At 56.0% G+C, this 18,035-nt stretch overlaps 1 protein-coding gene across 4 annotated transcripts in view; it reads left to right on the forward strand.

Moving 5' to 3' along the window:
- Positions 1-18,035, forward strand: part of LOC137439072 (uncharacterized) — a 68,159-nt gene that overhangs the window by 13,038 nt on the left and 37,086 nt on the right. Inside the window, exon 1 of one of the 4 annotated variants that reach the window (XM_068134744.2) lies at positions 14,125-14,220. The exons of 1 other annotated variant lie outside the window; for it this stretch is intronic. The gene's annotated coding sequence lies outside the window, so the exon portion shown is untranslated. Of the gene's footprint in view, positions 1-14,124; positions 14,221-14,316; positions 14,465-18,035 lie in introns of those variants that run through there. 2 more of the 4 variants (XM_068134742.2, XM_068134746.2) reach the window with 2 other exon arrangements.

Here is an 18,035-nt window from a genome sequence, read left to right on the forward strand (position 1 = left end):
CCACCCCACTCCCTCCCCACCCCACCCCGTGCCGACCGCCTCCTGGACCTTCCCGTCCTCGGCGACACACGACCATCCGTCCGGATGGATTTCATGCTGTCCCTGCTTGGAGACCAGCGCCCGGATTTCTTGTTCCACGCACTTTTCCTCCGCCAGCTACCTGTACAGGTGTGCCTCACGCTGGCCGGTTCCAACATCACGGAACCCCGCGCCCTGGCTGGAGAGGCCGACAAATTTTTCGCGGCCTGCGACACGCGGTCGGTTTACGGTGCTGCCGTAGTGGATCCCGGTGCGGCGGCTCCAGCGCCCCCTGCTTCCCTCGTGGCCGCTGCTATGCCCCGCCCACTACCGCCGCCGCCACCACCACCGCCGCTGGCATGGCCGACGCGGCCGCCGCCGCCGCAAACCTGGTGCTACTACCATGCCAGGTTCGGCCGCAAGGCTAAAACGTGCCGCCCGCCGTGTTCTTTTGACGGGTCGGGAAACGACCGGGCCGGCGCTCACTTGCGGCCATGAGCGTCGGCCATTCCGGCAGACTCCTGTTCATCACGGACACCTCGTCCGGGCGCCGTTTTCTTTGCGACACGGGAGCGCAGGTAAGCATCCTCCCTGCCTCCGCGTCCCACAAGCAAGCCGCGGGCCGGGGCCCCGCTTTGCTTGCCGCCAACGGTACTCCCATCCGCACATTCGGGAAGCGTTGCCTCTCACTGCGGTTCGGAGGGCAGCGCTTCCAATGGTCGTTCGTCACCGCCAGCGTGCCAATGGCCCTGCTCGGCGCGGACTTCCTATGTGCACATGGGCTGTTGGTCGACGTTAAGTGCAGACGTCTCATCCAGGCCGAAACCTTCAGCTCGCTCGCTTGTTCGCTGAGTGGCTCGTTGAGCAGCTCGATGAGTGGCTCACCGAACGGCTTGGCAAGCGGCTTGCTGAAAGGTTCCGTCCCGGCAAGGTTAGCCTGAACGCTTCCGGCAGCGGACGAGTTTACCCGCCTCCTCGCCAGTTTCCCGGCCCTCGCGCGGCCCACCTTTTCAGCGGTGGCCGTCAAACACGGGGTGGAGCACCATATCCCCACGGTCGGGCCACCGGTCTATGCCCGGGCACGCCGCCTCGACCCCACGAAGCTCGCCGTGGCGAAAGCGGAGTTTGCCATGCTGGAACAGCTGGGTATCGTACGGCGCTCCAACAGCGCTTGGGCCTCTCCTCTGCACATTGTGCCGAAGCCCGGTGGCGGATGGCGGCCGTGCGGTGACTACCGCCGGCTCAATGATGCCACCACCCTCGACCGCTACCCGGTCCCGCATAGCCAGGACCTTTCTGCCCGGTTGGCAAACACGACCGTGTTCTCCAAGGTGGACCTCATCCGGGGCTACCACCAGGTCCACGTACAACCGGACGATGTCCCAAAGACGGCCGTCATCACCCCTTTCGGCCTCTTTGAGTTCCTGCGGATGCCTTTTGGGTGGAAGAATGCGGCCCAGGTGTTCCAGAGGCTCATGGGCAGCGTCTTGCGCGAATTACCTTTCATCTATGTCTACCTGGATGACATCCTAGTCGCGAGCGCATCCCGGGAGGAGCACCTGCTCCACCTCCGCACACTTTTCGAACGCCTGGGCCAGCATGGCCTGATCATCAACCCCGCAAAGTGCCGCTTCGGCATCGCCGCCATCGACTTCTTGGGGCACCCCATTACCAGGCATGGGGCCATCCCTTTACCGGCCAAGGTGGAGGCCGAAAAGTTTTCCACGCCCCCGCACGATCAAGGGGCTCCAGGAATTCCTGGGCATAGTCAATTTTTACCACCGCTTCGTGCCCCGCGTCGCCCAGCTCCTCCGCCCCCTGCACGAGGCCCTCCGGAGGAAGCCGGGCAAAGGTGACATCGCCTGGTCGGAGCCGATGGCCGCGGCATTTGCGGGCGCAAAGCTGGCCTTGGCCAATGCCACCATGCTGGCGCACCCGGCGCCCGATGCACCGATCGCCCTCACCACCGACGCGTCGGACTACGCGGTGGGTGCGGTGCACGAGCAGTGGGTGCGTGGTGCTTGGCAGCCCCTGGCGTTATTTAGCCGGCAGCTTCGCCCGCACGAAAACCGCTACAGAACCTTCGACCGCGAGCTGCTCGGGCTCCACCTGGCGGTCTGACACTTCCGCCATCTGCTCGAGGTCGGCCCGGCAGCAACGTCACCTCTCTGCCGTGTCCGAGTACATGACGGACATCCGTCACGTCGCCGGTAAAGACAACCCGGTGGCGGATTGCCTTTCCCGGTCCGTCGCGCACGCGGTCCACCTCGGGATCGACTATGCCCGGATGGCGGAGGACCAGACCGCCGACCCCGGCGTCCAGGCCTTGCAGACCGCCATCACGGGCCTCCGCGTCACCGAGGTGCCGTTCGACGTCGCAGGCGCGGCCCTCCTGTGCGATGTCTCCCTCGGCCGGCCTCACCCCATCGTGCCCGCTGGCTGGCAGCGCCCGGTTTTCGCCACCATCCACGGCCTGTCCCACCCGGGCACGAAGGCCTCCCAGAAGCTCGTCGCGGCGAAGTTCGTCTGGCATGGCCTCAGGAAGGACGTCCGTGACAGGGCCAGGACGTGCCTCGCGTGCCAGCGCGCAAAGGTCCACCGCCACACCCAGGCCCCGTTGGCCCCGTTTACGGTGTCCGAGCGTCGGTTCGACCACATCCACGTCGACTTGGTGGGACCTCTGCCCCCCTCGCGGGGGTTCACCCACCTCCTCACCATGGTGGACCGCACCACACGGTGGCCGGAGGCCGTGCCATTGGTGGCGATGTCTGCGGCTGATGTGGTGCAAGCCTTCATCGCCACTTGGGTTGCCCAGTTCGGTGCCCCCTCGGACATCTCGTCCGACCGCGGCCCCCAGTTCACCTCGGAGCTCTGGGGCGCAGTGGCGCAAGGGCTCGGCGTCAAACTGCACCGCACCGCGGCCTATCACCCCCAGGCCAACGGCCTGTGCGAGCACTTTCATCGCTCGATGAAGGCCGCGCTCCGGGACAGCCTCCGCGACGGCAGCTGGACCGACAGGCTCCCCTGGGTCCTGCTGGGCCTCAGGACAGCGCCAAAGGACGACCTGCGTGCGGCCTCGGCGGAGCTGGTCTTCGGACAACCGCTGCGGGTACCGGGCGAATTTATCCCCGACTCCACGGCTCCTTGGTCCGTGGCACAACAGCGCTCCACCCTGCAGGAGACCGCCCGGAGGTTCGCCCCGGTGCCGATGGCACACCACGGTTGCCCGTCCTCCCACGTCGCCCCGGAGCTTCGCACGGTGGAGTACGTTTTCGTCCGGCACGATGCCCACCCGGCACCGCTGCGGCCCCCGTACGACAGGCCCTTCCGCGTGCTGGAGACCGGGGACAAACATTTCACCGTGGACATCGGCGGTGCCCTGGATCGTATCTCCATGGACCGCCTCAAGCCGGCCCACCTCGATCTGGACCACCCCCCGCAAGCAGCTCTGCCTCAGCGTCGAGGCCGCCCCCCGGCGGTCAGACCCCCGGCACCCCTCAGCCCCGCCGTCCCGCTACCCCCAGCCCTGCACGCATCGCCAGGGGGCGTTTCGGCCGGATCATCCGGCTTCCCCGCAAGCTCACCCTTCAGGTGCGCGGGAATTCTGGGGGGGCGCATGTGGCGGGCACAAGGGTCAATAATTTCGCGCACCAGTGGGTGGCGCGAGCGTCCAGGCGGGGAACTGAAATACATGCCCCGCCTTTCGGCCGATCGGCCACGCCCGGGGGCAAGGCGTGGCCTCGGGACATATATGCGGGCTCTAAGGTCGAGCCCGCCCAGTGCTGATATGCGAGCTTGTAATAAAGACTCCTGTTTGTATCCACGCGTTGTGGCCTACCTCTCTGGCAATCGAGTCGTGTGTGCACAGCACCACATGCGCGTCTTGTTCATGACATATTGCACATATTTTGTACACACACACACATACACACACACACACACACACACACACACACACACACACACCCACATACATATACACACACACACACACGCACACCCACATATATGTACACACACACATACGCACACACCCACATACATATGTACACACACACACACATACACACACACACACACACACATACACACACACACACACACACACACACATACACACACACACACATATGTACACACACACACACACACACACACACACATATACATATAAACACATATACACACACACACATACACACACACACATACACACACACACATATGTACACACACACACACACACACACACACACACACATAAACACACATATATACACACAAACACACATATACACACCCACATCCACACACACACACACACACACACACACACACACACACACACACACACACACACACACACACACACATATATAAACACACATATACACACCCACACATACACATACATATTGTTGCGGATATGGGATTTGGCCTCCATCCATATCCGCTTGTAAATATTCCCCTATTTCCCCAATACTCCCCAACTATCCCCAATCCCCCATTCCCTAGTCCCATTGTCTGTAAACAACACTCTGTAGCCCCGACCTTCCCCTTTTTCCCCCATTAAATGTCGTGCCCAGGTTCACCGCATCTCACGTAGACAACTATAGGACATCTTGCTAGTTATTCTTAGTCTATGTCAGTTAAGGACTCGTTTCCATTAATTCTGACTCTTCGTTGCACCAGAATGTGATTGTATGGCACCGTTAGTAAGTTTAGGACCTCCCAATACCTCCCCGCATCTCTTCCTCATGGAACAACAACACCAACAACAACAACAGCGGCGGCGGCGCGGCAGCGGCGCGGGGAGTGTGCGTCCTCACTCCGGCTTGGTTAGCCGCCATTGAACATGTGCTCCGACGGGGTTACCACGCAGGGGCTCGCTGTCAGCTCCTCGTCAAGGGCGGAGCCCGGTAACCCCCCCCCCCCCCCGCACCCAATGGAGGCGGCGGACCGATTCCATCTGGGGCGGAGCTAACGAGCCGAGGGCGTGTCACTCCCCGCTGGACATGCGCAGGAAGAGGGAGGTGACGTCAGATGCGCCTCAGCTTGGAGAAGAAAGGACGCCACCTCCTAGCGCTGAGAAATACCTCCCCGCCTCTCTGGACCGGACCGGGTCGATTCTGCCCCTGAGCCAAGGTGCACCTTGAGCTATCGGCTGACTGCCCTTCCTTGCCATCAATCCCTGTGTGAGTCAGTCTTGTCCCGTTTGTCTGTGGTCTGTCGGGAATAAGATAAGACTGTGTCTAAGTGCTTATCTTTCTGTGCTTTACCTCTTGCCGTGTAATCTAACCGTTCTGCATAACCAATATTATATCCTCCTCCGGAGGTCTTGAGAACTGTACCCCTTGTGTCGTTGCCTTAATCCCAGCCGTTGTGTCCTTTCCTTCATTGATTTAGCATAGCGCGATTCGGCCAACGTTCGAGTGTAATCGGGTAACTTGTGCGAACACGGCGGCCATTCCGCTCGGTCAAGCAACATCTAAGTCGTGTCCGTAACAATTGGTTGTCAGGAGTTGGATTCGGACCTGGGACTAAATTTGTTAGGCCCAAATTTTGGAACACCAATTGTACTATTAGAGAAACAATTGGTGTCGGGAAGTGAGATTGGACCCGGAGCGCGTTTCACGCGCTCGAAATTATAACGGCGAAATTTGATTGTGTTTTACAAAAAAAAAAAAAAACCCGAATTTTGAAAGTCGCGCTATGGCGGATCAAGACGGCTGGGTTCCGGTAGAGGAGAGTGAGGCAGGGTCGATCCAGGACCAAATTGAGGGACATGAGGGACATGAGGAGAGCGAAGCAGTGAGGGTGGCAGGTTCGCAAAATAGCGTCGTCGCGCACGAGGTTATGGGCGCGCAAAATGGCGCCTCACACATGGCCACGGCGCCCGCGCCGTAGTAGCGCCACCGGTGGATTTGAACCTTTTTTTAATGCAAATGAAGGCCCTTATGGACAAGAATAATGAAGAAATGAAAAACAGTATGGGGGCAATGAGGGAGGACATGGGGTCCAATAGCGAGAAATTGAGGGAGGACATGGGGGCCCAGATCGGAGGGTTAGGGAGTAGAATAGAGGGATTAGACAATAGATTAGGGGAAATACAGGAGGGGTTAATGGGGGTAGAAAACAGAATGGCCGCTCAAGAGAATCAAATGGAAGGGATGCAAAAGGGGTTAGAGGGGTTAGAAAACAGTATGGAAGGCAAATTGAGGGACATGAGGGACCAAGCGGAAAGGGAAGTTAAACAAATGGGGCAGCAGATAGAGGGGGTCAGAATGGGGGTAGAAACCAAACTGGATGCTCACAGGGAGGAAATGGAGCAGATGAGGGTGGCATCTGGGCAGGAGATGCAAGTGATGGGAGAAGAGATCAGAAGAGGGGTGAGTGAGGAGGTCGGAGGAGTGCGCGAGGAGGTGAGGCACTGTAAGGAGCACATGGAGAAGGAGGTGAGAAAGGGGACTGTAAAATTGCAAGGGGGCATAGAGGACCTGATGCAGGAAGTAGAACAACTGACAGAGGGACAAAAAGAACTAACGGACCAGGTAAAGAAGAACACAGCGGTAATAGGAGGGTTAAAAGCGACACAAAATGACCTAAAAAATGACTTGGTAGCGACGAAGAGGGAATGTCAGATGGTACGTGAGGGACTGACAACGAGGTTGGACGAGGTGACAGAGGTAATGGAGACGAAGGACCGGCAGGTGAGGACGCACATGGAAACGGTCAAGGTAGCCTTAGAGGACGAGCTTGAGGAGACGTACCGGGAAATAAAAGAGGTGAAGCAGAAATTAGAAGAAGTGGAAGAAGGGGTGAGCGAAATTAAGAAGCGACGGAGAGGGGATAAGAAAGAGATAAAAGAGGAGATAAAAGAATTGGTCCAAAGTCTGTGTTCGGATCGTGATGATGTGCTCATTAACCGGATGAGGGATTCGCAGGTGATGGAGGAGAAGCGAAGAGGAAGAGGACCCGGTGTAAGTGGTGACCAATATGGTCGTGCGTATGATGCGCCAGGTGATTTAATGAGCTGAGGGATCGAGATAGACCCGGATGTTCGTGAGAGGCCAAGAGTGAGGTGTATGGCTGGTCCGGAGGGTATGGAACGAGAGGTGCGAGGTGTGGGTGAGCAAGGTTGTGGTGGTATGGAATGGGTAGCGGGTTGCGGAAGTGTGACCCATGCATCGACACCAACAGGGGTAGTTGTTAAAGGGACAGGGGAGGCACGAGAGCCCCTTGGGGGTAATGTACTGTGGGGGCCCGGCCGGTTCGGCCCCGCGCTGACCCCGCCAGGGGCGACGCACGGGGTCCGGCAGGCGGGCAACGACTCGCATACGAGGTGGTCCCACAAGGTCCCACTCGCGCCATATGATGGTGGGTAAGGGTGGCATCCCTGCCACCCTTCCCAGGGGGGGCAAATGCGCTATAGTTTATGGGGTGTATGGCAGTGAAAACTAGCCCGGGTGGGTTAGGATATGGTGTGTAGGGATCTAGCGAAGATGACATTAGGTGACGTTAAGGTTAGTTAGTGACAATGATACCTGTAGTGGGGATGCAGGTAGATTAGTGTGGATTATAATGACGAGGGAGCGCAATAGTTTAAAGGGACGACTGGGAAGCGCAAGTTTCAGAGGGGAGTAGTTAGATGAGATGATGCTGTGTGAGAACTGGACAGGTGTGTGGAGCAGTGTATGAGTAGTGAGTGTTGTGGATCAGCGCGAATGCGCTTGGGGAGAGAAGGGTGCAGGTGGCACCAGGTGTGAGAGCACAGGTGTGCAAGTACAGGTGTGTGGAATATATGGAGCAGAGAATGAGTGGTGTGGAGAGAGTTGGAGTAAGTGGTACGGAGTGGTGTGCATGGTGCGAAGGTGTGGATGGGGGAAGAGTGGACCCCTTTCATGAGTACCCGGGGCGGGTAGTGTAAGTGTTAGGTAGAGGGTATAGGTAAATTGTGGTTGGATATTGGCATTTGTGGTGCGGTTGCAGAATGGTATTGTGGATGGGTGCATTAGTGTTGTGGAAATGGCTGGGCGTGTAGCCTGTTAGTGTGTGTAGTTGGTTGGGCACTCCACCACTGTGAGGATGTCGGCCAGGTGAGGCCGCAGGTGGGCTCTGGGAGCCGTTATTGTCAGTGGGGCCCGAGGATCCGGAGGACGGACCCGGGTAGCCCAGTGCCAGAGAGGGCACCGAGTGGGGAGAGCGCCAGAGGGCCTTCCCCAGGTAGTTAGGTTAGGGTAAGGAGCAGGTAAGCTCGGAGGCAACTGCAGTGGTGGAGGTGTGCAGGTGGGTAGACCTGCTGGGAGAGCTACACGTCGCAGCCCAGAAATTGTGCGAGGCACCGGGAGATGAATCGGGGGAGTGAGACCCCAATATTGAGAAGCACCACAGTTTGGTCAATGGGAATTGGTTTTTAGAACCCATAGTGTAAGTTGGCCAATGGATTGGCCGGGAAAGACCCCGGGTAATGTAAAGTTGTTAAAGTCATTTAGGAAATAGTTAGGATTGATGAACCTGTCACACCATACGCAGCCACTTACCTGTGGTGATGATGATGACTCCACACCTGTGTTTTCTTTGTTCTGTGTGCAGGAAATGAGAATTGCTGTGTGGATTGGTGAGACGCATCACGACGTGGATGAGACATTGGGGTGATTCCATCTCTCCCTCCTTAGGAGGGACTGATGATGAATTGGTGATGGCAAATTTTGATGTTGAGTTGGAGATGGCAAATTTTGATGAGAGTTGGAAATAGCAAATTTGATTGGTTAGGAGGGAGAGAAGACGAATTTGGTTTATGGGAGGAACGGGGAAGACAGTAGGGACGTTTGTTGATGTGTAAAGTAGATGTTTATGGGTAGTGTTGTGTTTTGTGGATACAGTAAGGGGTAAGGGAGGGGCAATGTAGGTTACCTGGTGGGGGAGGGGGGGGCGTACGGTAGGAACGTACCTGTCTCACCTGGTTCCCATGTGCCCCCAGTGTGCATCATCTTGTATTGCGTGCACTTTTGCGCCCTTACCACCTTACTCACTTGTCTTCTTTTGTCTCCCACCTCCGAGGATCTGGCTTTGGGGCAGAGAGAGAGGAGAGAGAGGTGCTGGCTCCGCAGTTGTGGGCCTGTACTTTCGCTGCTTGCTGCCTGGATCGATACACCATATGGACCGCAATTTTTGTGGCCGCCCACCATAGACCGCAATTCTCTTGCGGGCAAGCACCACCCGTTGATGGACCTATGGGTCAACGTGGCACCTATGCCATACAGGTGAACCACTTTTAGTTGGCCCCCTGACGGCCACAATTCAGAAATGGACGCGGTTGGCGCCTTTCTTTATTTCTAAGGAAGCCAGAAGGCCAAGTGCTCCATGAAGGCAAGACCAGCGGCAGAACATCGGCCGGCTGCGACACCACCGGTGTCGGAGCGGTACAGTGTTACAGTGTGCTCTTACAATAAAGACGTTTATATGTTACCGCTTGTCCGCTTCCTCCTTGCTCACAAGCAGCGCGCGTAACGCCGCGCTTTACTGGTGACCCTCGACGTTGGATCTGCCGTAGCGATCCTTCCGAACACGACGCCATTGCAATGGCCAACGACAAGGCAATGGCGATTAAACTTCCCGAATTTTGGGAGGCCCAGGCCGAAGTCTGGTTCGTTCAAGCCGAAGCCCAATTTCAGCTTCGGCGCCTCACCAACGACGACATGCGCTACTGCCATGTCGTCGCCTCCCTCGGGCCCGGCACGGCCGCTCGAGTTGTGTCCGTCCTTCGCCACCCACCGGACGGCCACAAGTACGAGGCACTCAAGCGACTACTCCTAGCCACGTTCGGCCTCACAGACGACGCACGGGCCGACCGCCTCCTGGATCTCCCCGAGCTCGGCGACACGCACCCGTCGGACCGAATGGACCATATGCTGTCACTGTTGGGCGACGAAGCCCCCGGTTCGCTATTCCGGGCGCTTTTCCGGCGCCAACTTCCAGCGCAGGTTCGCCTCGCGTTGGCCGGGACCGAGCTAACGGAACCCCGAGCATTGGCAGCCGAGGCGGACAGGTACTTCGCCGCTTCGGACACGCGGGCGAGCGTCGGCGTGGCCGTCACGGCCCTCGAGGCTGATGTTCAGCAGCATGTTCCACAGCATCAGCTTCTACAGCATACGCAGCATGCTGATACGCACCTCGTGAACGCCGCCACGCCCCGCCCACCGCCGCGGCGAAAACCGCCACCGTGGGGAAACCCGCCAACTCCACCGGCCTGGCGGAGCCAGCCGCGCTCCTCCAGCTCCACCACCTGGTGCTGGTTCCACGCCAAGTTCGGCCACGAAGCTCGGCGGTGTCATCCGCCGTGCTCCTTCAACGGGTCGGGAAACGCCCGGGCCGGCGCTCAATAGTGGTGATGAGCGCCGGCCGTTCGAGCAGCCTGCTGTTCATAACGGACACCTTCTCCGGGCGCCGTTACCTGTGCGACACGGGAGCGCAGGTGAGTGTCATTCCCGCCGGCACGTCAGACAAGCACGCCGCGGTTGGGGGCCCCGCGCTGCTTGCCGCGAACGGGACGCCCATCCGTACGTACGGAAAACGCTGCCTCTCTCTGCGGTTTGGAGGGCAGGTTTTGCGATGGACGTTCGTCACCGCCGACGTGCCCATGGCACTGCTTGGCGCAGACTTCCTGTGCGCTAATGGGCTCCTGGTCGACGTCAAGCGCAGATGGCTTGTCCAGGCCGAGACGTTCAGCTCGCTCGCTTGTGTGTTGCCCAGCTCAACGAGGGGCTTGCCAAGCGGTTTGCCGAACGATTCGGTTCCGGCCACTTTGGTCTGTACGCTTCCGGCAGCAGACGCATTCACCCGCCTCCTCGCCGGCTTCCCGGCCCTCACGTGGCCCACCTTCTCGGCGGGGCCGTCAAGCACGGGGTGGCCCATCACATCCCCACCGTCGGGCCACTGGTCTACGCCCGGGCACGCCGCCTCGAGCCGACGAAGCTGGCGGTGGCAAAAGCGGCGTTCGCTACCCCGGAGCGACTCGGCATCGTTCGGCGCTCAGAGAGCGCTTGGGCGTCGCCGCTGCACATCGTGCCGAAGCCCGGCGGGGGATGGCGACCGTGCGGGGTCTATCGCCGTCTCAATGACGCCACAACTCCCGACCGCTACCCCGTCCCCCACATTAAGGACTTTTCCGCCCGTTTGGCGGGCAGGTCCTTCTTCTCGAAGGTGGACCTCATACGCGGCTACCATCAGGTCCCCGTCAGGCCGGAGGACGTCCCGAAGACGGCGGTCATCACGCCATTCGGACTCTTCGAGTTCCTGCGCATGCCCTTCGGTCTGAAAAATGTGGCTCAGGCGTTCCAGCGACTGATGGACAGCGTCCTGCGCGACTTGGATTTTGTCTACGTCTACCTGGACGATATCCTCGTCGGCAGCGCGTCCCGCGAAGAGCACCTACGCCACCTCCGCACGCTCTTCGAACGCCTGGGCCAGCATGGCCTGATTGTGAACCCCGCAAAGTGCCGGTTCGGCGCCGCCACAATCGATTTTCTGGGGCACCGTGTCACCAGGCACGGAGCCGTCCCCCTGCCGGCCAAGGTGGAGGCGGTGAAGGGGTTTCCGCGCCCCCGCACGATCAGAGGGCTGCAGGAGTTCCTGGGCATGGTGAACTTTTACCATCGGTTCCTGCCCCGTATCGCCCAGCTCCTGCGCCCCCTGCACAAAGCTCTCCGAGGTAAGCCGGGCAAAGGCGACGTTACCTGGACCGAGCAGATGGACACGGCGTTCACGGGCGCGAAGCTCGCCTTGGCTAACGCCACCATGCTCGCGCACCCGGCGCCCGATGCACCGATCGCCCTCACCACCGATGCCTCGGACTACGCGGTGGACGCGGTGCACGAGCAATGGGTGCGTGGAGCTTGGCAACCGCTGGCGTTCTTTAGCCGGCAGCTTCGCCCGCCCGAAAGCCGTTACAGTACCTTCGACCGCGAGTTGCTCGGACTTCACTTGGCGGTCAGGCACTTCCGCCATCTGCTCGAGGGCCGTGCGTTCACTGCCTTCGTCGACCACAAGCCGCTGATCTTCGCGATGGGCAAGGTCACCGAGCCGTGGTCGGCCCGGCAGCAGCGTCACCTCTCGGCCGTGTCCGAGTACACGACGGACATCCAGCACGTCGCGGGGAAGGACAACCCGGTGGCGGATTGCCTTTCCCGGGCCGTCGCCCACGCAGTCCACCTCGGCATCAACTATGCCCGGATGGCAGCGGACCAGGCCGCTGACCCCGACGTCCAGGCCTTGCGGACCGCCGTCACGGACCTCCGCGTCACCGAGGTGCCGTTCGACGGCGTGGGCGCGGCCCTCTTGTGCGACGTCTCCCACGGGCGTCCTGCCCCATCGTGCCCACGGGCTGGCAGCGCCAGGTGTTTGACGCCATCCACGGCCTGTCCCACCCGGGCGCGAGGGCCTCCCAAAGGCTGATCGCCGACAAGTTCGTCTGGCATGGCCTCCGGAAGGCCGTCCGTGGCTGGGCCAGGACGTGCCTCGCGTGCCAGCGCGCCAAGGTGCACCGGCACACCCAGGCCCCGTTGGCCCCGTTCACGGTGCCGGAACGCCGGTTTGACCACGTCCACGTGGACCTGGTGGGACCTCTGCCCCCCTCGCGGGGTTTCACCTACGTCCTCACCATGGTGGACCGCACCACCCGCTGGCCAGAGGCCGTGCCCCTGGCATCGACAACGGCAGCCGATGTCGCGCAGGCTTTCATGGCCACCTGGGTCGCCCGGTTCGGCGCCCCCTCAGACATCTCATCCGACCGCGGCCCCCAGTTCACCTCGGAGCTCTGGGGGGCGGTTGCGCAGGGGCTCGGGGTCCGGCTGCACCGAACCACGGCCTACCACCCCCAGGCTAACGGCCTGTGTGAGCGATTTCACCGCTCATTGAAGGCCGCGCTCCGGGCCACCCTCCGCGACGGCGGCTGGGTCGACAGGCTCCCCTGGGTCCTGCTGGGCCTCCGGACGGCGCCCAAGGAGGACCTGCGTGCATCTGCGGTGGAGTTGGTCTTCGGGCAACCACTGCGGGTGCCGGGCGAGTTCCTCCCCGACTCCACGGCACCATGGTCCGCGGCACAGCAGCGCTCCGCTCTGCAAGAGACCGCCCAGAGGTTCGCCCCGGTGCCAACGGCATGCCACGGGCACCCACCGACGCACGTCGCCCCGGAGCTTCGCACGGCGGAGTACGTCTTCGTCCGCCACGATGCCCATCGGACACCACTGCGGCCCCCGTACGACGGGCCTTTCCGCGTGCTGGAGACCGGGGCGAAGCACTTCACCCTGGACATCGGCGGTACTCCTGACCGCGTTTCGGTAGACCGCCTCAAGCCGGCCCACCTCGATGTGGACCATCCACCGCCAGTGGCCCGACCCCCACGTCGGGGCCGCCCTCCTGTGGGCGGACCCCCGGCACCGCCCAGCCCCGCCACCACACCGCCCCCCGGTCCTGCACCCATCCCAGGGGCAGCCAGGGGCATCCCACCTGGCATCCCTGCACCCCGGACGCCGCCGATCGCCAGGGGGCGCTTCGGCCGGGTCATTCGTCTGCCCCGCAAACTGGCCCTCCAGGTACGCGGGAATTCTGGGGGGGCGCGTGTGGCGGACACAAAAGCCCACTGGCGTGGTGACATCATTCCGCGCACCAAGTGGGCGGTGGCCACGCCCGAGAGGTAGGCGTGGCCTCATGATATACACCGGGCGCCCAGCCCGGAGCGGTACAGTGTTACAGTGTGCTCTTACAATAAAGACGTTTATATGTTACCGCTTGTCCGCTTCCTCCTTGCTCACAAGCAGCGCGCGTAACGCCGCGCTTTACTGTCATTAAACATTTAAATACATACAAACAATTTTTTGTGAAGTACTTAATAAAAAAAGTACGACTTTTACAGTCACTATAATTATGGATGACCACTTCCGAGAGAAAAGCTTCAGGAGACTTTATAAATGACGATTTTGGGTTCTGTTTACAAAGATCTGCCAACGCACGACATCATGGGAGCTTCAATATGGCGTCCGGTGACTTCATCCCACGCGTCCAATGCGCGATCCAGTCAGTGAGTTTTAGATCAGTGCGCCAAGCACTCAATTCCGTTGTGCAGCGCATGGAGAGCTAGCCCCAGGTGGTGTAGCGGGCGATGCAATGCTGGCGATGTATAACCTGAGGTGAATTACATTAAAGGTACGTTTTTACATCATTGATGTTTATTATGATTAATGCTTTGTTTGTTGAAAGGTAAACGTTGTACTCAGTGAATACAATATCCGTTACGTTAATATTGTAAATGCGTGGTAATACTAATGGTCGCGATTTAGTTTTTCCCATGTGTCAACATGAGCGCCATGCGGTCGTTTTGTTAGGTTGTACAGTGGAGGCCGCGGCAGTGAACATAACCCTTCATTGGACGTCGTTTTCACACTTGTAGGTGATAGCGGGTTGTTGTGCATTGTTGGAATGTTGTGCGGACGCCAGAGCAGCTCGGTTGGTGCTTGCCGATAGTTTGGGTTCGGTTCCTGACGGTCCTATCAGTATCAGAATACAATGAATACATTGTACAGAATACAATGCTTACAATGATCTCTTTAGTTCAGAGTATGTCGTCCTTTGGATGAGGACGCAAAGCCGGCTGTACTAAGTGCACTCAGCCTCAGGTTATGGACGTTTAAAAGTATTCTTTAATTAAGATCCTATTGTGTGTGTGTGTGTGTGTGTGTGTGTGTGTGTGTGTGTGTGTGTGTGTGTGTGTGTGTGTGTGTGTGTGTGTGTGTGTGTGTGTGTGTGTGTGTGTGTGTGTGTGTGTGTGTGTGTGTGTGTGTGTGTGTGTGTGTGTGTTAGCGTTAGCTTGGCTTGGCCCGCCTCACCACGCGCCGTTACTGAGGAGCGGGCTTATTTTAGCTGAGGATAATGACTGTACGGTACCTGAGTTGTTGTGTTGTGTTGTGTTGTACCTCACCACCAAGTAATTGAAAACACTTCACCACCACGAAATTCCAAAACACCTCACAGCCACGAAACACGTAATTAAACACACCTCACAGCCACGTAATTAAAAACACCTCACAGCCACGAAACACGTAATTAAACACACCCCACAGCCACGAAATTAAAAACACCTCACAGCCACGAAACACGTAATTAAACACACCTCACAGCCACGTAATTAAACACACCTCACAGCCACGTAATTAAACACACCTCACAGCCACGTAATTCAAAACACCTCACCACCACGTAATTTGAAACACCTTACCACCACGTAATTCAAAACACCTCACCACCACGTAATTCAAAACACCTCACCACCACGTAATTTGAAACACCTCACCACTACGTAATTCAAAACACCTCACCACCACGTAATTCAAAACACCTCACCACCACGTAATTCAAAACACCTCACCACCACGTAATTCGAAACACCTCACCACCACGTAATTCAAAACACCTCACCACCACGTAATTTGAAACACCTCACCACCACGTAATTCAAAACACCTCACCACCACGTAATTCAAAACACCTCACCACCAAGTAATTCAAAACACCTCATCACCAACTAATTCAAAACACCTCACCACCACATAATTATAAATACCTCACCACCATGTAATTATAAATACCTCACCACCACGTGATTTAAAACCACCTCACCACCACGTCATTTAAAAACACCTCACCACCACATAATTCAAAATACCTCACCACCACGTGATTCAAAACCACCACCACGTTATTAAAAACACCACAACCACGGAAACAAAAGTTTGAGGGAGTCGTTAAGTAACAACACAGACACTGCCCAGATGTGTAGCTGTAGATATCTATCTATAATTCCAGTAATCTCTGTGTGTATGTATGTATGTATGTATGTATGTATGTCTGTTTGTCTGTGACCGCTGTTTCTCGACAACTACCGGTCCGATATACTTTAAACTTGCCAGGTATATTGCTGGGGACCCGAGGATGTGCCTTTTCAAGGTTTCATATTAATCGGAGAAGTAGTTACCGAGCTATGTCCAAAAAACGATTCAACCAATCAGAGAGCAGCGAGCTATCACGTGTGCCGAACGTGGCGAACAGACTCTGCCTCGGACGGCACATTTGAGAGCGTATTCATTTATTTCACGTTGGCAAACTATGTTGGCGTTCAACTATGTTTTAAAACTAATTAAAACTAATTTGCGATTCATCGTAACTGCGATATGCGACCTTCCGGACAGTGAAGACTGCACTTCCGGCAGCCAATCACAGAACGCGTTGTTGCGTAGGCGTGGCCGATGTGAGAGCGAGCCGAGCCGAGCGCGTGCGCCATTACGGTTCGTAATTCGATTTCTTCCGGAGAAAATAATAATTTCTCGATTTCTTATGCGCATTATTTCTCCCAATTCAGTCAGAGCGAAGGGCGGAAGCGAAGAGCGTTGTTTTTTTTGTTTACGGGCGTACGGGCGTACGGGGGGGGTAGAGCGTACGGGTAGCGTTTTTTTTTTTTTTTGGCAAGGAACGGGCACCCACGTACGGGCATGCCCTAGTATAGATAAATGACTGTACCTGAGTTGCTTTGTCATGGTTTACACCAATCATAATTCAAACAATCATAATGCACAAATGTATTTGTAATATACGTGATATTAGCTTTTATAAACAATTGAAGTTGAAAACAAAAAAAAATTTCCGAAAAAATTCCCCAAAAAAAAAAAAAAATTGCAACATTTTTCAAAATAAATACCCTTAGGACATACCGACGGGAGAGATATGTGCATACCAGAAGTTTGGTACGATTTCACAAAAGTTTGAGGGCGTAGTTCAGTGACACAACACAAGACAGACACTGCACAGATATATATATATATATATGTATGTATGTATGTATGTATGTATGTATGTATGTGTGTGTAAAAGAGGCATACTTTTTGTGTCTATTAATTACATACTTTTAATTAATTACGTATTACGTACAATTGAAATGTACCTTTTAACTCGTTTAGACTCCTGAGACTCTTTCGAACTTTGAAGACCCTTTAAGACTCAAAAGACCTAGATGACCCAAACGTCCCCCAAGGACCCAAAAGACCCAGATGACCCAAAGGTTCTCGAGGACTCAAAAGACCCAAATTACCTAAAGGTCCCTCGAGGACCCAAAAGTTCCCGAGGACCCAAAAGACCCATATTACATGTTGGTAATGTATATTATGTTAGTGATTTATATTTTGTTAGTGATGTATATTATGTTAGTGATGTATATTATATTTTGGTGATGTGTATTATGTTAGTGATGTATATTTATATGTTGGTGATGTATATTATATTTTGGTGATGTGTATTATGTTAGTGATGTATATTTATATGTTGGTGATGTATATTGCATGTTCGTGATGTTTATTACATGTTAGTGATGTATCATGTTAAATTGGATTAAGTTTATTATAAGCATGCAGCCGGTACATGTAAAGGAACGATTTATTTGATAATAACGTGAGAGTGTGCATAAAAGAATACGCCACTCGTGTTTCTCCTCATGGTCTCTGTGTTAAGTTTCCTTGTTTGTTACCTCCGCTACAGAAGGTGGGTGAAGGTTATGTTTTAACCCTTGTCTGTATATCTGTCAACATGATATCTCAAAAGGTTGTGGACAGATTCAGACAAAACAAGGTGGACAGGTTGGGTGTCTGCCAAGGACAAATTGATTCAATTTTGGTGTAGATCTAGATCCGGATGTGGCTACTATAAATTTTTAGGTGATTCTTCACCATTGAGAGTTAAGGGCAAAAATAATATATAGCATGATATCTCAGGCTTGAAGACGGATTTGAACAAAACTTTGTGGATGAGTTGGTTTGTCAATAAATGGTATTGACATAATTTTTTATTAGAATTGTTTATTTAGTGGGTGCATTTTAAATGGAAAACTTAGTGTTAATCATCCAGAATTCAGCTTGGGAATTGGCATTTTTTGACTCTGTATATCCAAACTAGGTTAAAAAGTGTTGCAGGCTTTT

The sequence above is a fragment of the Myxine glutinosa genome, chromosome 13 (assembly GCF_964187855.1).
Source record: "Myxine glutinosa chromosome 13, kmMyxGlut1.1, whole genome shotgun sequence".
In the NCBI taxonomy this organism is placed as follows: Eukaryota; Metazoa; Chordata; class Myxini; order Myxiniformes; family Myxinidae; genus Myxine; species Myxine glutinosa.